This window comes from Narcine bancroftii, chromosome 5, assembly GCF_036971445.1.
Source record: "Narcine bancroftii isolate sNarBan1 chromosome 5, sNarBan1.hap1, whole genome shotgun sequence".
Lineage (NCBI taxonomy): Eukaryota > Metazoa > Chordata > Chondrichthyes > Torpediniformes > Narcinidae > Narcine > Narcine bancroftii.
This window is the reverse complement of record NC_091473.1, coordinates 128,036,739-128,061,052: the sequence shown is the minus strand read 5'-3', so window position 1 is coordinate 128,061,052 and position 24,314 is coordinate 128,036,739. Positions and strand designations below refer to the sequence as shown.

The following is a 24,314-nucleotide window of genomic DNA, read 5'->3' as shown; positions in this document are numbered from 1 at the left end:
GTGCCCTACCCAGTCTCTCTTTAATTTGTTATGTTCCACTTCAGTTAGATGCGTTTCCTGCATGAATGCTATATCTATTTTTTTCTTTTTTCAGTAAATTTAATAGCCTCTTCCTTTTGATTTGGTTATGTATTCCATTAATATTTATAGTCATATAGTTCAACATGGCCATCTCATACTCTGTTTACACCTCATTTCCGCTTCCCCACCACCACCTTTCCCCTTTTCCCCATTTCCATTTCTCCGTTTTCCTTTTTTGAATGCACTGTATGACAACACTTCTAAAACATAAAATGTTTCAACAATTCCCACATCTAAAATTCCCTTAACCCTGTAATGGAAGATTCTAACCATGTTTCTTACTTTTGCAGCCTTTGCTTCTGCAAGGCTGAGAACCTGCTTGTTGCATATGAATTAGTAGACACCCCTAAATTCCACCATGGGGCGCAAGATGCAGTCAAGAAGACAATTATCTAAATTTACACCTTATGGGGCCCAGGGATGCATATGAATCAGTAGACATTATCCAACTTCCACCATGAGGCCCAGAGATGCAGATGTCTTCTGTTGGTCGCAGACTCTCGGAGACCTTGAAGATAATTAAATCATTTGTTCAAAGAGATAAGATCTGAAGTAAACAACTTTTGGGTAATATAAGCCATGGTCCCACTGCTGAAGTTTGAGACTCTCCAAGAGGTGGCAACATCTCTCTAAACAATGTCCCGGTCCGGGGAGGTGGAGAAGCTGATACCGGCTCCCAGACAACCTACTACAAGTGTGCAGTCGTTGCCTCACTTCGGCAGTTGGGACCAGTCCAGGCATTGATAAGTATAATTGGGAAGGGCTTGCATATTATAGTGTGAATTCAGCTTTAGATTTAGTAATAAAGCCTTGTACTGCTCTCAGTGTGTGTGTCTATTTTCTAGCATTGGGGAGCACTGAGACTTCTCTTCCTTGCCAGTGGCAGCACTGCAGTTCCAGCAGCACCATCATTTTTTTTTTGTGGGGGGGGGGGGGAAAGTTGCATCTCGTGTATGGGGAAAATGCTGCAAGAATGGGACTGGCTGCTGGAGACAGAATGCCAGGCAAGTCCCTTCAGAATGTTGGACTGAGAGGCCAAAGTGAACCATCCTCGGTTTGCTATTTAGAAATAAAACAGTCTTGCACTACATGGTGATAAGCTTCAATTTATATCTGACCAAACCTCCAAAAGAGAATTTAAAAATTTGAATATTCTTAAAATAACCACTAATGCAGATGTCTTTGGTTGCTCGGTTTTCTGAATTTTATATAGAGGCGAGCTTAAATGTTAATCTGCATTCAGTTTCTGCAGGATAACAGCATGGCTTTAAACTATAGCTTTCATTATTGTTAAATAATTTCCGGTGGCAGACTGTGACTTAAGGAATGTTGATAGATTGCACCACTTACCAGCTGCCAGTGCAAATTCGACAAGCTCCCTGACTGAGCACTTCACTGGACAAATTAGTGGGGAAGCCTCTCCCTCTCTGCGATCTTCAAGGTAAGATCAATGACTAACTTTTCATCAAATGATAAATCTGACATTACTTTTAGCTGTCTTCTTGCACTGTTTGTAAAATTTGGGAAAGTTTTGTAATTTTCATTTGCAATTAGTCAAACTATTTTCAGCAAAACTTCATCAAATTATACTTGTTAAACATCATCTGACTGAGATTGAAACTCTGCAAGGTTTTGATTAATGTACCCACAAGGTATAGCTGAGAATTTGTACATTTCCAATACAACTTCCATCAGTTCTTTTTTTCTGGCATGAGTTGAGAGACTGACACAGCAAGCTTTCAACATATTTCCTCACAAATCTGCTCTCAAAGTGTTTATATGATACACTTAACTGCTTGAATCTTTTAGCTGCTTTGCCATGAGCTCTTGTCAAGAATCAATTGTGTCCTTCATTGTGTCTGGACCAGGAACATGTACTGAACCTTGATCTCAACACAAAAATATCCACTCAAGAAATACAATCCGAATCAGCATTTATTGTCACGAGCATGTCACAAAATGGGTGGTTTTGTGGGAGAATTTCAGTGCAAATATATAAACCACCTTATAAAATAAATAAAAAGGTGCAAGTCACAGTGAGGCAGTCTCTGCACTTCAATGTTCATTCAGAAATCTGATGGCAGAGGGGAAGAAGCTGTTCTTGTACCGCTAAGTGCTTGACTTCAGGCTCTTGTACCATCTACCCCCCACCCCCCACCCACAATGGTAGCAGAATGAAGAGGCTTGGGTAGTGGGGTCCTTGATGATAGAGACTGCTTTCTTAAAACAGTACCTCTTGTAGACTTACTCGATGGAGTGAAGACTGGTGCCCTTGATGCCATAGGGCAAGTTAACAACCCTCTAGAGTTTTACCTTGTCCCGAGTGTTAGCACCTCTGTACCAGACAGTGATGCACCTGTAGAAATGAGAGTCTTTCAATTCAATCACCACTGCCATGGATCAGCGCAGGGCAGGAAGAGGTCTCAGTGCTCCCCATGGGATCCATGTCCTTTTTTCATGTGTCAAATTTGCAATGTTACATATATAAAAATAAACCTTTCAGTTTATGACCTTATCTTTCTCCAAGAATTAAAGATTTCTGCATCGATTTTTAAGAAATGAATGAGTCTGACAGACATTGTACTATATCAGGATGAAAGCTGTTGAAAAACATTTCTCAAAATGTGTTGGCAATTTGTAAGATTCCATTATCTGTATTAAAGTACAAAGGGTGGCTTTTGTCTAAAATAAAAACGTTGTCTAAAATAAAAATAAAATTTCAGAGCCAGTAGCCTCTTGCACCCAGAATCATCTTTTGACACCCAGTCACTTAAATGAGGTAATCATCGGTGGCAAGATAAGGCAGAATCAGTGTTCAGCTGCGTGATACTGGGTCTGATATCAGGAGCCAGTCCAGTGATTCCATCTCACATTAACCTCAATGGAATTGGTTCAGTCCTCAAGGGAGCAGGTCCCCATGGCAGTGGTAACATTTGCCTACCTCACCTCTTTATAGCCTCCCATGGAAGGGGATAAATCTGATGAACTTTTCCAACAATCCCCAGTTTGGAGGACTGAAGATGACTTTCATTAGATTCCCTTATCCCTTGTGCTCCTGACACTATTGTCCCCATTCACCAATCTCCAGTGGATCTCGCTTTCCAACTGAACCAATGAAATGGTCAATTGCAGGCACCCTAACAACCATTATCCATCCAATGCTCACCCCGAAACACGCAGAACATCTCCTGACATCATTGGCCTTGCAAGCAAAAGGCAAAGTTTCAGCCTTGCAAGACTGAATGGAAAATATCAGAAGTAGGGCAGCTGCCAAGGATATATATGGTAGAAAACAAATTTTGGTCTCTGCTATTGAGATTAACCCATTCTTGAGCACCTGCAAATGGCACCTCAATTCTCACACATGCTTGCATGGACATTGGGCCAAAATGTACTGGCCTGCTTGGATGGGAGGTAGCCCCATTTCAGGTAATATGGTCAGACAACTGGAGTGGTAGCAGTGATATTCTCCAGGGACCACCTCTCTGAAATTTCAGAGCCAGTAGCCTCTTGCACCCAGAATCATCTTTTGACACCCAGTCACTTAAATGAGGTAAATTACTTTTAATGGGTAAATTTAGAGAAGAAGTGAAAACATTAAGCTGAATAGAAGTATTAAAAATCGAGAATAATCTACTTGAATTTGGTGTCTGGACCCTTCCAATGTCCATTCAAATTAATGGCCTCAGATCCAAAACAAGATTTAGTCTGCAGTGAAATCAGAGGAGGTAACCCAACAAATGGAGAAGACCTACATTTAAAATATTTTTTTCTTTCTTTCTTTTTTCTTTTTATCTTTTTCTTTATTTTTTTTCTCCCATTCCCACCGACAGGAATACTAGCCACCCCCCCCCCCCCTCCCCACCTTGCACACAGCCTTCCGTGCGTCAGGCCATGCAGCCTACATTTAAAATTACATAATTTTTTTGGCGGGGGGGGTAAGTTTTGTTAACAAAGGGCTAAATACAAACTTAAAATTTTAAAAATGGATTTGGAGAGTTTTTCAAATTTGAAACTTCCAAGTGGAATGTTTAGAATTCAATCCACAAAGTCTGTAAAAAGTGTAATGGGATCCAGCTTTCAGAGCTTCGACATGATAGAATAAGCTCTGTTGATCGCAAGTGTCCAAATTTAAAGCAATCACTGTTTTTGACAAGGTTAAAAAAAAATTGTTCTCTCTAAAGTAAATTTTATGTTAGACCTTCAGGTCCATCAACTGCTTTGTGGAATATTGAAAATAAAATATATAACATTATCTTTGTAGATATTGGATTATCTCAGGATAACCTCCCCCATTGAGCTCCATGTGAAATCCAATGACAGAGTGCAGTGATCAACTACTGCATTTGCACAGGCTTCCAGTAATCTACGAGGCTTAAGCTATTCAATTTCAGAGGTAGTTGTTACTTGATTTATCTATTAAACTGCTTCAGTAACTGTATATATCCAAAACCTCCTTCAAAATGTAATCAGTGTTGGAGTTTTAGTTATACCTTGCTGGTGTAATTTTGTATCTTAGTCGATTTTAGCATTGTAGGAGTTAATTCATGGGGCATTCATTACAAATAAACTATTGTACATTATTTTGGATCTCCGGGGTGTTTACATCCGTTAATTTCCTTTTGGTAATTGAACTGAGAAGCATTCCTGACAATGTGGAAAAAGTTACATGTAGTGGAAAACACGAGTCAGAAGGTAGCAGCATTCAAAGTGAAATGGAAATGAGGAGAAATAGGTTTTGCATAAATCTGGATTGATTTATGTAACTAGACCAGAGGTGTAAATGTTGCACTTTAGAGAAATCTAGTGAGGTGATGCAGCAAGAGTGGGGATTAAATTGACAAAGGAGGCACAGGCATGTCAGAAATCTGGCTCAAAGCCTTGACCTTTGAACTGTGACAGAATGTCAGCTCTAATCATTTGAGTGTACATTCTGCACCATTGAGCTCATCACTGCAGTTCTGAAGGAAGATCCATTGTGCTCAAAATAAATCTATTCATGGACAGCTCTTAAAAAGGCAAACAAAAAGCATTAAAAAAAATGTAATGAGCCTTTCCATCAAAATATTGTAATATTTTGCTAGATTGAATGCAAGTACAACCGAAAGGTTAAGTTTTAATGAAGATTTGAAAATCCTGCACCTTTGCCTGCTTGGGTGGAGTCTTGGATCCACCATTTCATAACAGTCGCAGTCAGAATCTTTCAAAAAGTGCTATTGAAACAGGTCTTAAAGACAGCACTATTTAGTAAAAAACCCACTCCTGATTATATGCAAAGTTTAAATTTGAATAATATTTTAAAAATGTATTTTATTTTATTTTAAATTTGGACATACAACACAGTAACAGGCCTTTTCAGCCCACAAGTCCATGACACCCAATTTACACCCAATTAACCTACACCCTGGTAGGTTTAGAACAGTGGGAGGAAATCTGAGCTCGCAGGGAAAACCCACGGAGACACGGGGAGAACGTACAACTCCCTACAAGCAGTGCAGGATTCGAACTCCGGTCCCGGTCACTGGTGCCGTAAAGGCGTTGCATTTACACAAAACACAAAAAAAATTAATTCACAGCAAAAACATTTCTATTTACATTCATGCTAAAAGTAAACTTTCTAAAGCTTGTGCCTCATACCAGCTGTTAATAATTATGCTGAAATTCAGACCTTCCTTGCACCTCAGACACTAATCCAGGCCTATTGCTCAAATCAGGGAACAGAATACTTCAATATTTGTGTTCTACATACTGCTGGATTAAAGAGAGGACCAATGGACAAGAGTCTGAGACATAGCCTAAAACAGGCCCTTTTGTCCAATTCATCCGTGCCAATCAAGATGGCATTTGCCTGCAGTTTGTTCATATCCTTCAAAGCCCTTCCTACCCTAATGACTTTTGAATGTCTTAACTGTAACCTCTTCCATAGTTTTCTCTGGTAACCCATTCAAATGCAGATGACCCTCTAAGAAGAAAAAGCTGCCCCATGGGTTCCTCTTAAACCTCTCTCCACATTAGCCTACACCCTGGAGTAATCTAGTGTAGTGTGAACTATAGAAGGCCGTCTAGAACCTGATGGGAATGTGGGTTGCAGATAGTCATGTGACTTCTTCGGATGGAGCCTCAATTGTCAATCAAGGATAAGATCTGTCCACTTGAGGCTGATGCGTGATTGGCCCTGGCACTGTGCCTATGGGTGGTGAATGCTGATCATGTTAAACCCTCATTTCTCAGTATACCATGCCTGTGTATGGTCTGTCAGTGTGTGCCCTTTTTATGATTAACACTGCGTGTCAATAAAGACCACGGTTTATTCAAAATGCTTGTCCAGCCTTCATTCTCTTTGAACTGATCAAAATTATTCTGAAAGAACATATCTATCCTGGGAAAAAGATAGAGGATGATCACCATGATTTTATATACCTCTACAACATTGGTTCTCTACCTTTGTCTTTAAGAAATCCCTATGCCATCAGTGCTCTGTGATTAGTTAGGTATTGCTTAAGGTGGTCTTTGAGTGGGAAGGGAAGGTTTGAGAATCACTGCTCTAGACCCAATTGTTACTGAAATATTTTGCATGAGAAAAATTGTCATTGGCCCATTTCTTTTGGAGTTATGAAATTGTGCACATAATGAGTCAATTAGGTACGATTGAAATAGTGGTTTTCAACTTTTTTCTTTCCACCCACAGACCACCTCAAGCAATCCTAATCACAAAGCATCTATGGCAAAGGGATTGCTTAAAGTGGGATGTGAGTGGAAAGAAAAAGGTTGAGAACCACTGGTCTACAAGATTGCAAGTCTGAGGAGCAGAATTAGGCCAGTCAGCACATTGAGTCTGCTCTGCTATTCAAAGCATGATCGAGTATTTTTCCCTTCAATCCCATTCTCTTTCTTTTTCCCCATAACCTTTGATATCCTGACTAATCAAAAACTTATCAAACTGCTGCTTTATTTTTCCTCAATGACTTGGCCTCCACATCCATATATGGCAATGGATTTCAATATATTCACAACCCTCTGAAGAAATTTCTCATCTGTTATAAAGGATGTTTAATTAATTCTGAGGCCAGACCTCAGCCTCCTATGCTGTAGGGAATAAGGACTCACTCTATCCAACCTCTCCCTACAACTCTTACCCTCCAGTCCAAGAAACATTCTGATCAATTCCCTCTTCACCCCTTCCAACAGCTGAGTGATACAGTAATCCAAGTGTGGCCTCCCCAAAATCATTTTACAGCCGTCACCATCATCCTATCCTTGCTGACGCCATTTTCAGGGGGAAAAAAACCTGAAATTTTAACTGTAGAATCAACATTTAAAAAGATGCATCTTTAAAATTAAACCTTTAGCATGAGAAATTACGACTTGGAATGAAGTATAGTGTTCCATCATTCTCCGGAAAGGTACAGAATGCAGGAACATGCTGTCAAAAAGATTGCCTAGACTGGAAAAGTTCCTTATTAAAGCAATTCCATTCCCATTTTCATTTGTTGGCAATATCCAGCTCCATAATCTTCTGGGGCATGAGTGAAATTACAGACCTGCTTATTCTCGGTCTGATTTTCTGCTGATTAGTCAGATGAATTTTTACAGGCCTAGGAGAAAATATTCAAGGAGGGAACTCTAATCCAGTCGTTAAAAATACAATGGTAAAGTATCATTTTCCAAGCAAATATAAGACAATTTAGCTTTATGTTTAAAATTGCTCTGATTCAAGGTCAGTGAGGGTGGAAGTCAGAATTAGGAAGGGAGAATCATTACACTGGGAGAAGTCCATAGGCCCCCAAATAACCACCAGGATACAGGGGAACAGACAAGTAGGCGGATTTTTGAATGGTGCAGAAATTATAGGGTTATTGTTTCAACTTTCCAAATATTGACTGCCACCTCTTCACTGCAAGAAGAAGAGATGGGACAGAATTTGTCAGGTGTGTTTAAAAAGATTCCCAGCAAAGTATGTGGACCAACTGACCAAAGGAGAGACCACACTCGATCTAATACTAGGAAATGAACCTTGCCAGGTAACAGACCTCTCAGTGGGGAGCATTTTTCTGATAGTAAGCACAACTTTGAGAGAGATAAGAACAGACAGAATGGGCAAGTGTTTAAGTGGGGAAGGGCTAATAACAATGGGATGAGGCAGGAACGAGGGAGGGTAAATTGGGAACTGATGTTCACAGGAAAAAGCATAAACGTAATGTGGACAATGTTTAGGGACCACTTGCACAAGGTTCCAGGTCAATTTGTCCCACTGAGACAAGGAAAAGGTGGCAAGAAAGGGGAACCTGGTTGGCAGAACATGTGAGGCAGCTAGTTGAAAGGAAGAAGGAACTGTTGATTAGATTTAGGAAGCAAAAATAAAAAAAGGAAGAGCTCATGAGAATTGTATCGTAGCCAGGAAGGAAATTAAAGTGGTCAGGAGAGCTCATAGGGGGTTTGAGAAAGCCTTGACAAATAGATTAAGGAGAACCCCAAGACATTCTATGCACATGTAAACAGAAGGATGACAAGAATGAAGGTAGGGCCACTGAAAGATAAAGGAGGTGACATGTACCTGGAGGTTGTGGGAAGTTGTGCCTGACAATCCTAATTGAACTTTGAGAAGGTAAGAAAAATAATTTATGAAGATAGGGCAATAGATGTGGGATATTTGGATTTTAGTAAGCCATTTGATAACGTACCCCATGAGAGACTCATGGGTTGGGATCCGTGGAACCTTGGCTGTGCGGATTCATAATTGGCTTTGCCTGGAGAAAGCAGAGAGTAGTAGTGGATAGAAAGTATTCCGTCTGGAGGTCAGTGACTAGTTGTGTTCCATAGCAATCAGTTCGGGGACCCCTGCTCTTTATGATTTTATAAACGACACCTAAAGAATGGGTCAGCAAGTTTGAAGATGATACAAAGGCTGGAGGAGTTATGGATTGTGTTGAAATTTGTCCTAGATTACAGGAAGGATATAGACAGGATGCAGAGTTGGGCAGAAAAGTGGCAGATCGATAAGTGTAAAGTGATACATTTTTGAAGGTTAAACCTAACATCTGAGCACAGGGTTAATGGTCAGGTACTTAACAGTGTGGAAGAACAGAGGGACCTTGGGTTCAAATCTATTTATCTCTCAACTATCCTATCGACTTGCATGGCGTCCTTAAGAGGCCATATGGTACGCTGTGCTTCATTGGTCAGGGGACTGAGTTCAAAAGTCAAAAGGCCATGTTGCAACTCTACAAAAACCACACTTAGAACATTGTAGGAAGGATATGGAAACTATGGCGACGGTACAGAGTATATTTATCAGAATGTTGCCTGGATTTGGAAAACAAGGACAACAAAGCTCGGGCTTTTCTCTTTGGAGTGTCGTAGGATGAGACTTGATTTAATAGAGGTCTACGAGATACTGAGATGCATAGATAAGGTAGATAGTCAGCACCATTTCCCAAGGCAAGAGTAGCAAACACCACAGGACATCTGCACAAAGTGAAGAGAGGAATGTTTAGGGGAGACATCAAAGACAAGTTTTTTCTTTTTATACAGAGAGTTGTGGTTGCCTGGAATGCCTTGCCAGGGATAGTGGTGGTGGAGGCTGAAACATTAGGGGCATTTAAGAGATAGATGGGCACATGCCTGAAAGAAAAATAGAGGATTACAAGGTAGGATGGATTTTGTTTTTTTTTGGTAGGAATATATTTGCACAACATCGAGAGCCGAAGATCCTGTGCTGTACTATAGTGTTTTATCCTGCTAGATTAAGTTCAAATATACTTGAAAGTTCAAGTATCTGAATGGCACAATTCGAGAGCATGTTGGAATACTGTCCACTAGCCTCAGTAAATGCAAGATCAAGACAAATCAGTCTGCAGAGATGGTCCCCTATCCACCATCTTAAACAATCATTCTCTTCACTGCCAATGAACTCTGGCTGGAGAGTACACCATCTATAAAAAAGCACCACAGTTACTCAACTAAACTACCAAGGCAGGCAAGAATATCAGGCACATGGAAACACTATCTACTGGCTTTCCTTCATCATATTTCACCTTTAAAATCTTCCACTGTTTCTTCTTTACCATGGGACTCACTCCCCAATATCACCCTTGGACTAGATTCACCAGAAAAACTGCAATGGTTCAAGATGTCTCACCACCCTCTCAAGGGCAGTTAAATTGGGCAATAAATGCTGTCCTTGTCAGTGTGCCCACATGCCAAAAAGTAATAAAAAATAATGTAAATACAAGAACAGGTATAAAAATGATGGATTTACTCACTTGAAACTTGGCCACATTAATATCAAAAAGGATCCATGTCTGTCCATGGTCTCGTGTACTGCCAGACTGAGGCCACCCGTAAATTGGTGGAATGAAACCCAATTTTACAACTAGGCACCCGCCAAACAGATGGCATTAATATGATTTCTCTGGCTTTTGTTAAGCCCCCCCCCCCATCCCCATGCTTTCCCACCCACCCCCAATCCTCTCTCCATTCTACCTAGTCCCTTATCACACCTTTTGTTGGTCTGGATTCCTCCCCCATTGTTTGAATTCTGAGACTTTCTGATATATCCTGCTTCTGTCTTTTCCTTGAAGGGCTCAAACCTGAAATCTTTGCCTCCTATAGATGGTGAATAGACCAGCTAAGTTCCTCCTGCATTATGGTGTTTTTAACTACAATCTCAGTGTCTGCAGCCTATCTTGTTTCTTTCATTCTGAGAGCATCACCTCTCATGGACATTCAAATAGATAGCCACTAGGGGGAGCAGTCCATCTCACGAGTCAGAATCAGAATTTTATTGTCATGAACAAGTCATGAAATTTGGTGTTGTTGCACCATTCAACGAGCTGATCCACCTCCCTCCTGGACGCTTCCTCACTGCTGCTTGTGATATTCTGCCGACAACTGTGATATTATCAGCAAACTTGTAGATAGCATTGGAATTTGGAATTGTGCCTGGCCACACAGTCATTGGTGCATAATGAGTAGAGCAGTGGGCCTTGGGGTGTGCCTGTGTTGATAATCTGTGAATGCCTGTGAATGAGACACATTTCCAATTCATATTGACTGTGGTCTTCCAATGAGAAAGTGGGGGGGGGGGGGGGGGGGGGGGAGAAGAGAAAGAAGAGAAGAAACAGAGGCCTAGATTTTGTACCTTCTTGACCAGCACTTAGGTATTGTGATATTGAAGGCCAAGGTGTAATCAATGAAGAGCACCCATATGTATGAATTGCTGTTTTTTTAGGTGATCCAGAGCTGAGTGGAGAGCCAGAGATATTGTGACAATAGACGAGTTGCAATGGGTCCAGATCTTTGCTTAGTTACATGTCAATTCTAGCCAAGGTCAGCGTCTCAAAGGATTTCATCACAGTAGAAGTTAGTGCTACTGGGCAGTAGTCATTGAGGCAGCTCACTCTACTCTTCTTGGTACTGGGATGATTGATGCCCTTTTGAAGCAGGTGGGAACCTCGGACTGCAGCAACAAGATTACATGCATGCCAGGTATTCGTGGCTGAATTGCCTCATTCGTTACCAATATTAATTTAGCTTCAAAAAGACTCACTTTTAACTCCCAGGTGTTTGAACAAAAGACTGGAAGAACTAAAATTAAACAAATGATACAAGTGACGATTTTGCAGTCGGAAAGATAGACTTTCCCCCTTGATCCAGACTTGAACCTCTCATGGCTTGCTCCACTTTGATTATTTCCCACCCAGGGCTGAATTAATTCTTCCATGGATCAAATGCTCCTTCAACATCATCCTCCTTCTCCATATTAAAGTCCTGAACTCTTAAGCTATACCATTTTTCTCATAGAACACCTAGTACAGTCTATGTCTCCAGTTACCCAACTCTCTCTTGTATAACTAAATCAGTACTATTTCCTAGACTCAATTTCCACCAGCAATTTCAATTCTCTATTCCATTCTGGAAACCTTGATGAAGGGCCAAGGCTTGAAATCTTGGTTATATACCTTTTTTGCTACATAAAGAATGCTGCATGACTTGCTGAGTTTCTCCAGTGTTTTTGTTTAAACCAGAATATCTGTTTTATCAAAGACCACTGCAAGCATGAAGACACTTGATGTTCCATCAAAACTGACCATTTCTGCTCTGTTATTTGCCTACATTTTTTTTTTGTTCATTTACTCTCTCTCAAATTCCTCCATTTAGATAACCTTCACAACTTATTTCCAGAACAACCAAGGCCTTGCCTTAAAAAATATATTCCTCTTCCATTTTCCCTGCAACTCAAAACTAATCCTATTTCCCACTTTGAAGAGAAACCTGAACTGTTGCTCCTTCCACAGTTTCCATGTAATCTGAAGATTTTTCCTGGTGATAGATTGCAGTGGGGAGTTCACCACTTCAGTAACAAGAGTGTACAAGTGAAATAACATTTACCTTGAAAAGAGAGGTACCTGCTTGAAGTTAGATCTAATGCAGAGCTCATCCTCCAGCTTGTATCTGACTTGAAGAAATAACAACTTGCACCTGTGTGGGTCACATGATTAATAATGATTTGCAAATCACATGACAAGCAGTACTGCATCACCATTTGCTGCTCATTCGCAACAGAACACGCAGCAAGTCAAAATATCTGATGAGTTATGGCACTGAAATAAACTCTTTGGTCTGGTTCATCCACGCTGGCCTGGTTGTCTATCTGAGTTAGTTCCATTTGTTTGTGTCTGCCCATATCTTTCCAAACCTTTCTTATGCACCTACATGTCTAAATATCTTTTAAACACCACAATTGTACCCATCTCTAAGCTTCTTCTCATTTCATTCCATATGCACACAATCTCAGCATGAAAAAGTTGATTATCATGAGGTCCCTTTCATATCTTCCCCTTCTGAGTTAAAATTGATCACCCCTCGTTTTAGACTACCCTATTTGAGGTTGTGACTTTTGAGATTTCAAATACCACTCCACAGTCACAACCTATCCAGTCGCTCTTTGTAAATCAAGCCTGCTGCTCTTTGCAACATGTTCATCAGTCTTTCCTGCAACCTTTCGAACTTAATAATTGTCTTTCCTTTAGCTGAATTACTAAAGCTCTAATTGTGACCTCACCAATGTTATGACCAGTTGCACCATGATGTCCCAACCCCAATACTTCTGTACATGTTAGGGAAACCAAATATTCCTCCAAATAATAGATCTTTTTGTTTTTAAGTGCATAGGGTCAAGAAGGCTCTGATAGCTCAGTGGTGAGAGCACTGGCTTTATAAGCCAAGGGTTGAGTTCATTTGTTGCCAGGTTTAACAAAGTTAAAGAATATCATGTATGTTATATTCTAAATGTAGTATTACATGACAATAATGGATCCTTTACACAAAGAAATTAATAGAAACCATTTCTATTATTTAAAGTTTTGTTGTAACTTAATTTAAATGTAAGCTGTGTACAATTCAGATGAGGTACAGAGAGTGTAGAGGGCTGCAGAGAACAGTCATTAATTTCATTACAAACTCAGCAGGTCACACAATATTCATAGAAACTAAAAGGCGATCAATATTTTGGGCCTGAGCCCCTCCTCAGGAATACCAAAAACAGGTGGAAGAGCACCAGGTAGAGATAATCGGATACAAGTGGGAGGGTAGGGAAGAAAGAAGCTGAGAAGTGATAGGGGGAGTGGGCAGAGGGCTCTCTGTTAGGGGAAAAATGGGAAGAGGTTGGAGATCTGTAGTAAGGATGAAGGAAAGTGAGAGACTGCGAGAAGTGGTTAATGGAAATTAGAGGTCAATATTTCTGCTGTCTGGCTGTAGGCTTCTGTCTCAGCAGACGCCGACCAGACAGCATCAATATTGTGTTTCAGGTGTTCCTCAAATTTGTGGGTGTTCCCACATGAGCCCCTACAGAAAGAGAAAGATTTATCACTTCAGGCAATGACTTTTCATCTGAACTGCAAGAGCCAAATCAAAAAAAATAGTTAGTTTTAAATGGCAGAGTTTGGGTGAGGAAGGGTGGAACAGGTGGGACCAAGGGAGTATCTCCATTAGAGTGAAGTAATGCTGGAAAATCTGCAGAAGTTGGGATTGTAGTGCAACACCAAAGCTGGAGAAATTGATGTTTATGCCATCTGGTTAAACTTGTACTAACACACCTCCTCCCTCACCACCATTCAGGGACCAAAACAGTCCTTCCAGGTGAATCTGCAGGTGTCATCTACTGCATCCAGTGCTCCCGTTATGGTCTCCTCTACATTGGAGAGATGGGACACAAACTGGGAGATCATTTTGCTGAGCACCTTTGCTTTACAATAATGTAGAATTCCTAGTGGCCAACGATTTTAATTCTGCATACCATTCCCACACCAACATGTTTATCCATGTCCTCATGCATTGCCAATCCATGGTTACCCGCAAAATGGAGGAACAACACCTAATATTCCACCTGGGCACTCTCCAACCAGATGGTATTAACATTGACTTCTTCAATTTCCCTTAAATGACACCGCAGAGACTCTCTATTACCCTATCGCTCTGTCTCCCACCCTACCCCCTACCCTTCCCCCTCCCCCTTCTCAGGCGTTTTCTCTTCTACCCTCCGCTCTAACCCCGTAAAAAAGAAGGCAACACTGGCAGCGCTGCCACTGGTGCAGACCCAGGAAGAGCGTGGGGAGGGGACGCAGCACTCCTCCACAGGGTTCTACCGCCAAACCACCAGCTGGTCAGTACAGACTTTAAATGGCCTGTTAAATGAGCCAAGTATGTTTTATTTAAAATGCTGCGACCATGGGGTCTGGGCCCAAGATGACGGCACGTGTGCTGGCAGCAGCGTCAAGGGGTTTCCGTCTCAAGCTAAGCAGAGGACAGGCACAGGGCACCATAAAATGGGGAGAATATCCCCTATTTGAGAAGAAGAAGCAGAGGAGATGACCCCACGGCACATTGACCACGGGATGTGAGAGTGCCAAGAGCGGGAGGTGAAGTCTTCCTGATCGTGACAGAGGTTTGGATCTGGAGTTCGGGTTGTCGATGGTTTTGGCTTAAATCAGTCTGGTTGCAGAACATAGGAGGTGAACCCATGGGTACAAAGTTTCTCTAAGGGACTCTCTTTTTTCTTCTCTTTCTCTGATTGTAAGAAGCACCAGATAATTTCTGCTGATGGCAAATTTTTGTCTGCCTTTGTCTGCCTAAATGCAGTTTTGTGTGTTTTAACATGTTTTATTACATGATAATAAAATAATCTTGAAAATCCACCTATGGCCTCATCCGTTACCATGTATTCCTCCTCCTGCCCCTTCTACCCACCTCTCCAATCCTCTCCTCCCCCATCTTTTTATTCAAGCACCTCAATTTTCAAGGTTCCTTTTATTGTCATTTCATAATACATTCAAAATGTAACAAACATTACATTTTGTCTGCCATAAGGCAAACCATGAGATGCCATGAGGATTGCTCAACGCCCCTAACTGTGACAGAGTATTTAGAGGTGTTTTGGGAAGGATTATTAGAGCAGGTTGCACACAAACATTTTAAAACACAGAATATTTGCAGGACTTTTGCAGAGTGCTTTTTGCAAAAAGAACAACAAAGTTGCAGCATATAGCTGGCCTGGGAGAGCATGTGATTTTTGCAGGCAGACAGAACAGTTTTGTTCTCAGAGACAGAGGGTGTGAAACAGAGAGAAAGGAGACAGAAATCAGTTCCAGAAGGACAAAACTGGCAAACCTTTGGAAGACTGCCTGGTCAAAGAAAGAAGACTGGCTGTCTGCAAGGTGAAAGGTGAAGAAGGAGCATCTGGAGAACCTTGAAGGGGGCAAGTTTCTTCAGCAAAACTTGTTAAATAGGAATCAGGTGCGGATGTCCTGGAACAATAGGAATCTCTCTCTCTAAAGACCAACAAAAACCCTTCTGAGTGGTCTTTAGTTAAGCACTAAAGACTGGTAAACTTTGTTAATGCTAACTTCTGTGCACAGTACAAGAATTGCCTGCAACCAGTGAGATTGGACTGTGATCCAAAGAACTTTTCTAATCTTAAATGCACATTACACACATCTGTGCTTAGTACTAGAGGGGAGATTAAGTAGGTTAGATAGGTTAAGTAAGTAGGTTAAGTAATGTTAAAGTTTAATTCTGTCTTCTTGTTCAAATATAATTAAAAACTACTTATTTTAAGTACCCCTTTGTGTTGTGGTGCATATCCATTGCTGCTGGTTTTTGGGGTCTTCTTGGCTCCGTAACATGACAATAAGAGAAAGTGAAGCAAAACAGAATCCCTTTGGAGTCACTGAGCGTCCGCCGATTTATCTTCCGCGCTCCTGCAACCTCTGCAGCCGTGCAGGCTCCTGTTCGATTCCCCGGTAACTAGAGCTCCAGATCCAAACCTCTGATACGATCAGGAAGTCACTCAGGGCTTGAAGGAGCCCTTCTTACCTTCAGCACCCTCTGAAATTCAGCTCCAGTACCTAGTTTCCATGAGCCAGTGTCCAGCAGCCCACAGCCCTTGTGAATCCTCCAGGCACTGAGGCCCCCACTGGTTCAGATTTTTTTCAGATTTCAGATTTATTGTCAGAGTACATACATTACCATCACATACAACTCTGAGATTCTCTTTCCTGCACACTGGGCAGAATTACCACTTATCGGTAGTGAAAAATAAAACTGTACACAATGTACACATGCAAACAAATAAACAAATGACTGTGCAACACAGAGAAGAGAAAAAAAACAATAAAATGCAAAACGCGTCATTCTTTGAGTTTGTTATTGAGGAGTCTGATGGTGGAGGGTAGCAGCTGTTCCTGAAGCTGGTGCTGTGAGTTTTGTGGCACCTGCACCTTTTTCCTGATGGCAGCAGCGAGAACAGAGCGTGTGCTGGGTGGGTGTGGATCCTGGATGATTGCTGCTGCTCTTTGACCACAGCGTTCCCTGCAGTTGTTCTCGGTGGTGAATGGAGATGAGGAGCTGCTCCTCAATCTTGCATTTAGTCTCATCATAACAGGAAACCATGGACAATGAGGTCAGAGTGGGAATGAAATGGGATGGAGAATGAAATTGAGTTTATTTGCCTAAAAGATTGAAACAGTATTTTGTTCTGAATGTTAATTTATTCCATAAGAATGGAGCTTCTCAAACTATTTAATTAGGGTTTTTGTACTACTGAATGAGTGTGTGTGCGTATGCGCGTGTGTGCGTGCATATGTGCGTACGTGTGCATGTGCATGTGCGTGCATGTGTGTGTGTGTATGTGTGTGCATGAGCATGTATATGTGCCTGTGTATATGTCTGTGTGTGTGTGTGTGTGTGTGTGTGTGTGTGTGTGTGTGTGTGTGTGTGTGAGTTGTATGTGGGACATTATGCTGTTGACCAAATCAAATCAAAGGCCTGAGAGTTGACATTATAGATCAGTGATGCTTATCAAATAAATGTCTATCCTAAAATACTTAACTATAGAAGCAACAAATAGGTCTTGCAATTTCCATTAATTTATTTCTATTCTGGAGATGTTTTCTTGAATTTTAGTATAGACGATGCCACTTTAGTTGCCCATTCAGAGCCAGCTCTTCAGCGCTTGACGTCCTGTTTTGCGGAAACTGCCAAAATGTTTGGCCTGGAAGTCAGCCTGAAGAAAACTGAGGGTCCTCCATCAGCCAGCTCCCCACCGTGACTACCAGCACCCCCACATCTCCATCGGGCACACAAAACTCAAAACGGTCAACCAGTTTACCTATCTCGGCTGCACCATTTCATCAGATGCAAGGATCGACAACGAGATAGACAACAGACTCGTCAAGGCAAATAGCGCCTTTGGAAGACTACACAAAAGAGTCTGGAAAAACAACCAAATGAAAAACCTCACAAAGATTAGCGTATACAGAGCCGTTGTCATACCCACATTCCTGTTTGGCTCCGAATCATGGGTCCTCTACCGGCATCACCTACGGCTCCTAGAACGCTTCCACCAGCGTTGTCTCCTCTCCATCCTCAACATTCATTGGAGCGACTTCATCTCCAACATCGAAGTACTTAAGATGGCAGAGGCCAACAGCATCAAATCCATGCTGCTGAAGATCAAACTGCGCTGGGCAGGTCACGTCTCCAGAATGGAGGACCATCGCCTTCCCAAGATCGTGTTATGTGGCGAGCTCTCCACTGGCCACCGAGACAGAGGTGCACCAAAGAAGAGATATAAGGACTGCCTAAAGAAATCTCTTGGTACCTGCCACATTGACCCCTGCCAGAGGGCTGATATCGCCTTAAACCGTGCATCTTGGCGCCTCACAGTTCGGCGGGCAACAACCTCCTTTGAAGAAGACCTCAGAGCCCACCTCACTGACAAAAGACAAAGGAGGAAAACCCAACACCCAACCCCAACCAACCAATTTTCCTTTGCAACCGCTGCAACCGTGTCTGCCTGTCCCGCATCGGACTTCTCAGCCACCAACGAGCCTGCAGCTGACGTGGACATTACCCCTCCATAAATCTTCGTCCACGAAGCCAAGCCAAAGAAAAGTATATGTGAAAACATTTTATGTTTTCAGTTGGTAAAAAGAATCTTCCCTCAAGTGATGTATCAAACTTTGGCCGCTACTACATTTAATTATATAATAGCAATAACACGTGAATTTAAATTCACAGCAACATTAATATTCAGAATCATCGCGTTACTGACTGATACTTTGGACAAATGGTCCATATACATTATACATGTTTAGATTTTCTTAAAACAAGGTGACTGACAATGTGAAGTCTACCCACTTAACATGTATTACAGTCAATGACTGTCAAATCCCACAGAACACACTGGTGAAAATGTTGGGCTTCAGGGGTATTTTGTTTAATTTTTGTTTTTGATTCACATTGTTCTGAAAATGGAAGCAGTGAAATTTAGTGCACTATACAGGTAATATACTGCAGTTAATATTCATTTGAACAATATGTCTGAGCAACATAGAACAGTGTAACACTGTATAGACCCTTCAGCCCAAGATGTTGTGCTGACCTATGGAAACCTACTGCACAGCCATAACTAGCTTTTTAGTTTCTTTTCATTTATGTGCCTGTCTAAGAGTCTTTTGAATATCCCTATTGTACCAGCCTCCACTACCACCTGGCAATGCATTCCAGGCACCCAGCACACTGAGTGAAAATCTTACCTCTGACGTCTCTCCTAAACTATCCTCCACTCACCTTCAACCAATCTCGTCTGGTATTTGCTTTTGTCCAAAAGGTACAGTAAATGTTGGATGTACTCACACGGCTTTGCAGCATCCAGAGCAGGTAAAGATATAATACCTGATGTTTCGGGCCTGAGCCCTTCCGTAAAGGCATTTCTATGTGGTCAAATCATTAGTTCTGCATCAAAGGAAAAGAAGAAATTTCTGGTAGAGTCTCAGTTGTTGGAAAAACAAATAGCAGAGTTGGAAAAGGAATTTCAGAGGAATTCTACAGAAGATAATAAGGCTTTTTTGACAAAATTGAAGCTAAAATATAATATATTGTAAACTGACCAATTTGAACGTTTGATTGAAAGATCTAAGCAACATTATTACGAGTTAGGGGACAGAGCACATAAAGTCTTGGCATGGCAATTGAAAACTGAACAAGCTTCAAGGATTATTAGTATTGTGAGGAAGGACAATTCAGTTACTTTTAAACCTCAGGAAATTTATGACCAATTTTTGTCATTTTATCAGAAATTATATGCTTCTGAGGGAGTGCGAGATGATGATTCTATTTACTTCTACGAATTTAGAAGTAAAGGATGTTATTCAACAAATGCCTATTGGGAAGTCACCAGGAGATGATGGGTTCACTTCTGAAGTTTTTTTATGATGACCTAACATATGATGAGTTCTCAAATCCGGGCAACCTCCTGGCAAATCTCTTCTAAAGCATCTTTCATTGTTGTAATGAGGTAACCAGAGCTGAATACAATACTCCAATTGTGGTCTAACCAGAGTTTGAAAGAGCTGTAAGATTACCCCTCAGCTCTTGAACTCAATCCTCTAATGAAGGCCAACACACCGTATGCTTTTTTAACCACCCAATCAACTTGAGGGGCAATCCTGAGGGATCTATGGACTTGAACCTCAAGATCTCTCTGTTCCCTGCCATGAGCCACATACTCCGCCTTCATGTTTGACCTCACAAAGTGCTTATCTTCACATTTATCCAGGCAACAAGAGTCACACTAGCTTCACTTAACAAGGCAAAATGGCCCAAGAAGCATTCCACTGGACAACAAAGATTTTGCTTCCTGAACACTTTTGGGTGTATTTTATGGATCTTGGGCTGAAAATCACCTTACAATTTTCCTATCATTAAATTTAGACACACAGCATTGAAACAGACCACTTTGGCCCACAAGCCCACGCTGCCCATTAACCTACAACCCCCGTACATTTCGAATGGTGGGAGGAAGCCAGAGCCTCCAGAGGAAATACACTCAGACACAAGAAGAAAGTACAAACTCCTTATAACACAGGATTAAAACCCCAGTCCCAATCGTTGGCGCTGTAACAGCATTGCACTAACCACTACACCAAACCATGCAGCCCAGAAACAATATCATATCGCCTACCTTTTTTTGGATCTAACCTATTTTTTTGTTTTCCTGTCATATTTTAAGTCTACTGGTATATTGCCCAGAAAGCCAGGCCTCAATGCAGGTGCTATGCAATATTGTCTTAGACTTGGGTGTATTTAGTCAGGTTAGATTCAAACAGGCTATAAAAGTAGCTCACAGATACAGATGCTGTGCATTATATTGACTGTAGATTGAATGTATGTTGAAGCACATGTTCTTCAAGTGATAGCATAATGAGTGTACTTAACAATAGCATGTTAGGAAGATTCAATTCAGTAAAAATGTCTCATCAATATCAAATAGCTGTTACATTTGTGGTGAGAATTCACTTAAGGCTTAAAGATACAGATACAGCATATCTGCACATATTAAGAAAGCCTATGAGCTCTACTTCAGTTGTAAAATTGGTGACCAAGACAAACCCTGGGGTCCTCACCTTTGTTGTGCAACATGTGCAGTCAACCTGAAAGCGTCTGTCAGCATCATTATACGATTAAACAGGGTATAAATTCAATAAAAGTTCATTAATAAAAGTCAAAATAAATAATGTTTCTCCAACTTCAGACGTTATTCAGCAAATCTGAAATTATCCTTATATTCATCCCGAAGTTGTCCATCATAATCCCCACTTTTTTTAAGGAAGCAAACCTTTTGAAAATATTTGTTGTCCAATGTTATTAAACAAATGTTTCTTGCATGGGATATTGGGAACCAATAGGGCAGTTCTTCAGGATTTTAGAAGAGAGTCTTAAGGCATAGAAATGGAGAGAGCTTTATAGAAGAAAGCTGAGAGCTTCGTGCTTCAGCCACTGAAGTCATGCTTGCAGATGATGGAGTGACAAAATCTGCAATTGGACAACAGGTCAGAATGAGAGGAGCACAGGCATTCAGAGGGATATAGGACTGGAGGACATTGCTAAGTTAGGGTGGGGCAAAACCATGGATGGATTGGAAAATATATGTAAGAATTTGAAAAATCTATTTCATGAAATCCAAGAGCAAGACCACAGCCCCTGATGAAAGAGATGGACACCCTCTCTATTTATAGCATTTGACTAATATCTGGAAGAGGAATACATTGACTGGCAACCATATTTATCAGATTGACTTACACCAGAATAAAATTTTCTCAGGCAGGGGACCACTGAATAGAGAGAAACAAAATTAATGAGGGGATTTGAAGCTGGAACTGTCAAATTTAAAACAGCTCTCGTTTCTGACATTGAAAATCACTTGGTGAAAAGAGCTAAGAAAGATTATTCTCAATTCACTTTAGACATCACAACGGTTTCTGAAAAATAATAATAGGTGGAGAATTTAAATGAACTGTATAGTTCATAACATTTAATCATCTTTTCCTAAATATTTCAGGAAATAGTTTAAAATCTTTGACCTTCCCTTCCATTCATTACTCTGTAAGAAGCAATGGTCGGCCTTTGTTAATGTACAATCTAAATGGAGGTCTCCTCTGAATACTGACCTTGATCTTGACATCTAATATGTTTAAATGCTATGAAGTCTGCACCAATGTACAGCCAAATTGGATTCAGTTCCAAGACCAATAGAGCACTCTTGATCATTTATAACCTTGTTCATTACTTTATCCCAGATTTTAATGGTATTCTATCACTTAGTATTCCACGATGGTTCGCTTGCACTTCAATTAGAAGCACAGGGAGAAGATTAGACAATAAAATTGCATTAAGTTTGAAGGATAAGAAATAAGAGATAATTTTCAATCATTATTTTCTTTAGTAGAATAGAGCTGATTTTGTAGCATTGATAAAAGTACCAGCAAAAGGACGACTCAAATTTATGAAATATATATTCATGGCATTGTAAGGTTTATTGTAAATTTAGATTTTACATTTAAATATACAGCAAGGAAATAGGCCCTTCTGGCCCATGGGGCCATGCTGCCCAATTACACCTAATTGACCCAAAATCCTGTACATTTTAAAGGGTGGGAGGAAACCAGAGCACCCGAAGGAAACCTACGCAGATGCAGGTAGAATGTACAAACTCCTTACGGACAGCACCAGATTCGAATCTCAGTCACTGGCAATATAATCTCATTGTGTTAACCATGCTGCCCACTGAAAAGATACACGTAAGATAATTACAGGCAAGAAATATTTCCATTTGTATGACAGGGAAGATCTTCAGCCCTTCTGAGATTGTTACCAATTGGAGTGGCAGCTGGGGGCGGGGCCTCACTTTTGAATCGTCCCTGTAATGCCAGCCGACTACAAGTCCCAGGGGCTCGCGCTGAGATAGTGCTGGACCCCCTCCACTTCAGGGATGAAGCATGTCGGGAATGCCATGACGTCACTTCCGGCTTCTGAACAGCCGAACCAGAAGTGACTTAAAAGTGGTCTAAAAAAGAGATTAAAACAGTTCTTGGCTGATTACAGTGTTTTCTTTTGTGGCTCTTCCTTAAAAGGCCCCACACCAATCTTGTTTGGGCCATGTTGTTTCTTCGTGTATGACCCCAGGCAAACTTGGACTGGGATTCCAACTCCCCCCCCCCCCCCCCCCCCCCAGCACATTCCAACCACAGAGTGCAGCATAGGGCATGTTCTGAATGATTTTGGCAGCTGATGAAGCCCCACCCCAGGATCTCCAGCTGTCAATTCTGTCATTTATTGAACGTTGTGAATGCCTTTGACACTCACAGACATTCAAAACCACATGGGAACTATTAACAATATTGGAAAGTTAAAATTAAAAATCAAAAGCTGATGCACATACTCACACATATCTGTAGGCTAAACACTATTAATTTAAACTAATTAATTAAATTGAATAGAAAGCTCTATTTCTGATTTCTCTCATTCATTATAAAGGGTTAACCAAGGGTGCTCCAACCACAGGACTGCACCAGTAATGCAGCTAGCAGAGCAACTGCCTCATCTCTCCAGTAATGTGGGTTTAATCCTGAGCTGTCAGTGTCGTCCTTGCACATTCTTCCTGTGACCATGAAGGTTTCCACCACACCACTCCAATTTCATCTTACATCCCCAAAAATGTGCATTTTGAGGATGTTCATTGGTCACAGTAAATGATCCCGTGGGTGTGGATGAGTGGTAGAATTGATGGGAACATGGGGAGAATAAAATAGTGTTAGAGTAATTGAGATAGTGTGGGCTGAAATACCTGATTCCATGACATATTTCATGAGCTAAGGAGACAGATTTCTCACCCAAAAATCCGGGGAAGCTGGGAAGTAAAACACAAAAGTTTGCAGACACAGTAGTTGAAATAAAAACACAACGCTGGAGAAACTCAGCAGGTCAAATAGTGTCCTTCATTTAGCAAAGATAAAGATACAGAACCAACCTTGCGGGCTTGAGCCCTTTATCAAGGCGAATGGGAGAGATGTGAGATTTGTCCCAGCCATGTTTCTAACAGCCCAGCATTGGTGTCCGCAGTTGAAATTCAATGAGCTGCTCCAATCAGATCCAGCTGGATCTTGATGGAAGATCTGTTCTGTGATGTTATTGTAAGTCAAGTGACAAGTGCCTGGAAGGATACAATCCATTCCTTCCCTAAGGTGCATTTGAGGAATAGAGGAAGTTAGCCTAAGGATCACACTCTATTGACCCATGAGAAATCATAGCTCCAAAGTGGTTTTGAATACTGTCATTTGAAATCAAAGAACCACACGGAGTTGTACTGTGGTGGCCCGCAATTGCAGAGATTGGGC

At 41.2% G+C, this 24,314-nt stretch overlaps 1 protein-coding gene across 5 annotated transcripts in view; it reads left to right on the top strand.

The window, feature by feature from the left end:
* The first annotated feature begins 1,109 nt into the window (after positions 1-1,109).
* palmda (palmdelphin a) overlaps positions 1,110-24,314 on the top strand; it is a 153,867-nt gene continuing 130,662 nt past the window's right edge. For 3 of the 5 annotated variants that reach the window (XM_069939049.1, XM_069939055.1, XM_069939056.1), the window contains exon 1: positions 1,111-1,522. The gene's annotated coding sequence lies outside the window, so the exon portion shown is untranslated. Of the gene's footprint in view, positions 1,523-4,345; positions 4,478-24,314 lie in introns of all 5 variants that reach the window. The other 2 variants (XM_069939051.1, XM_069939054.1) reach the window with 2 other exon arrangements.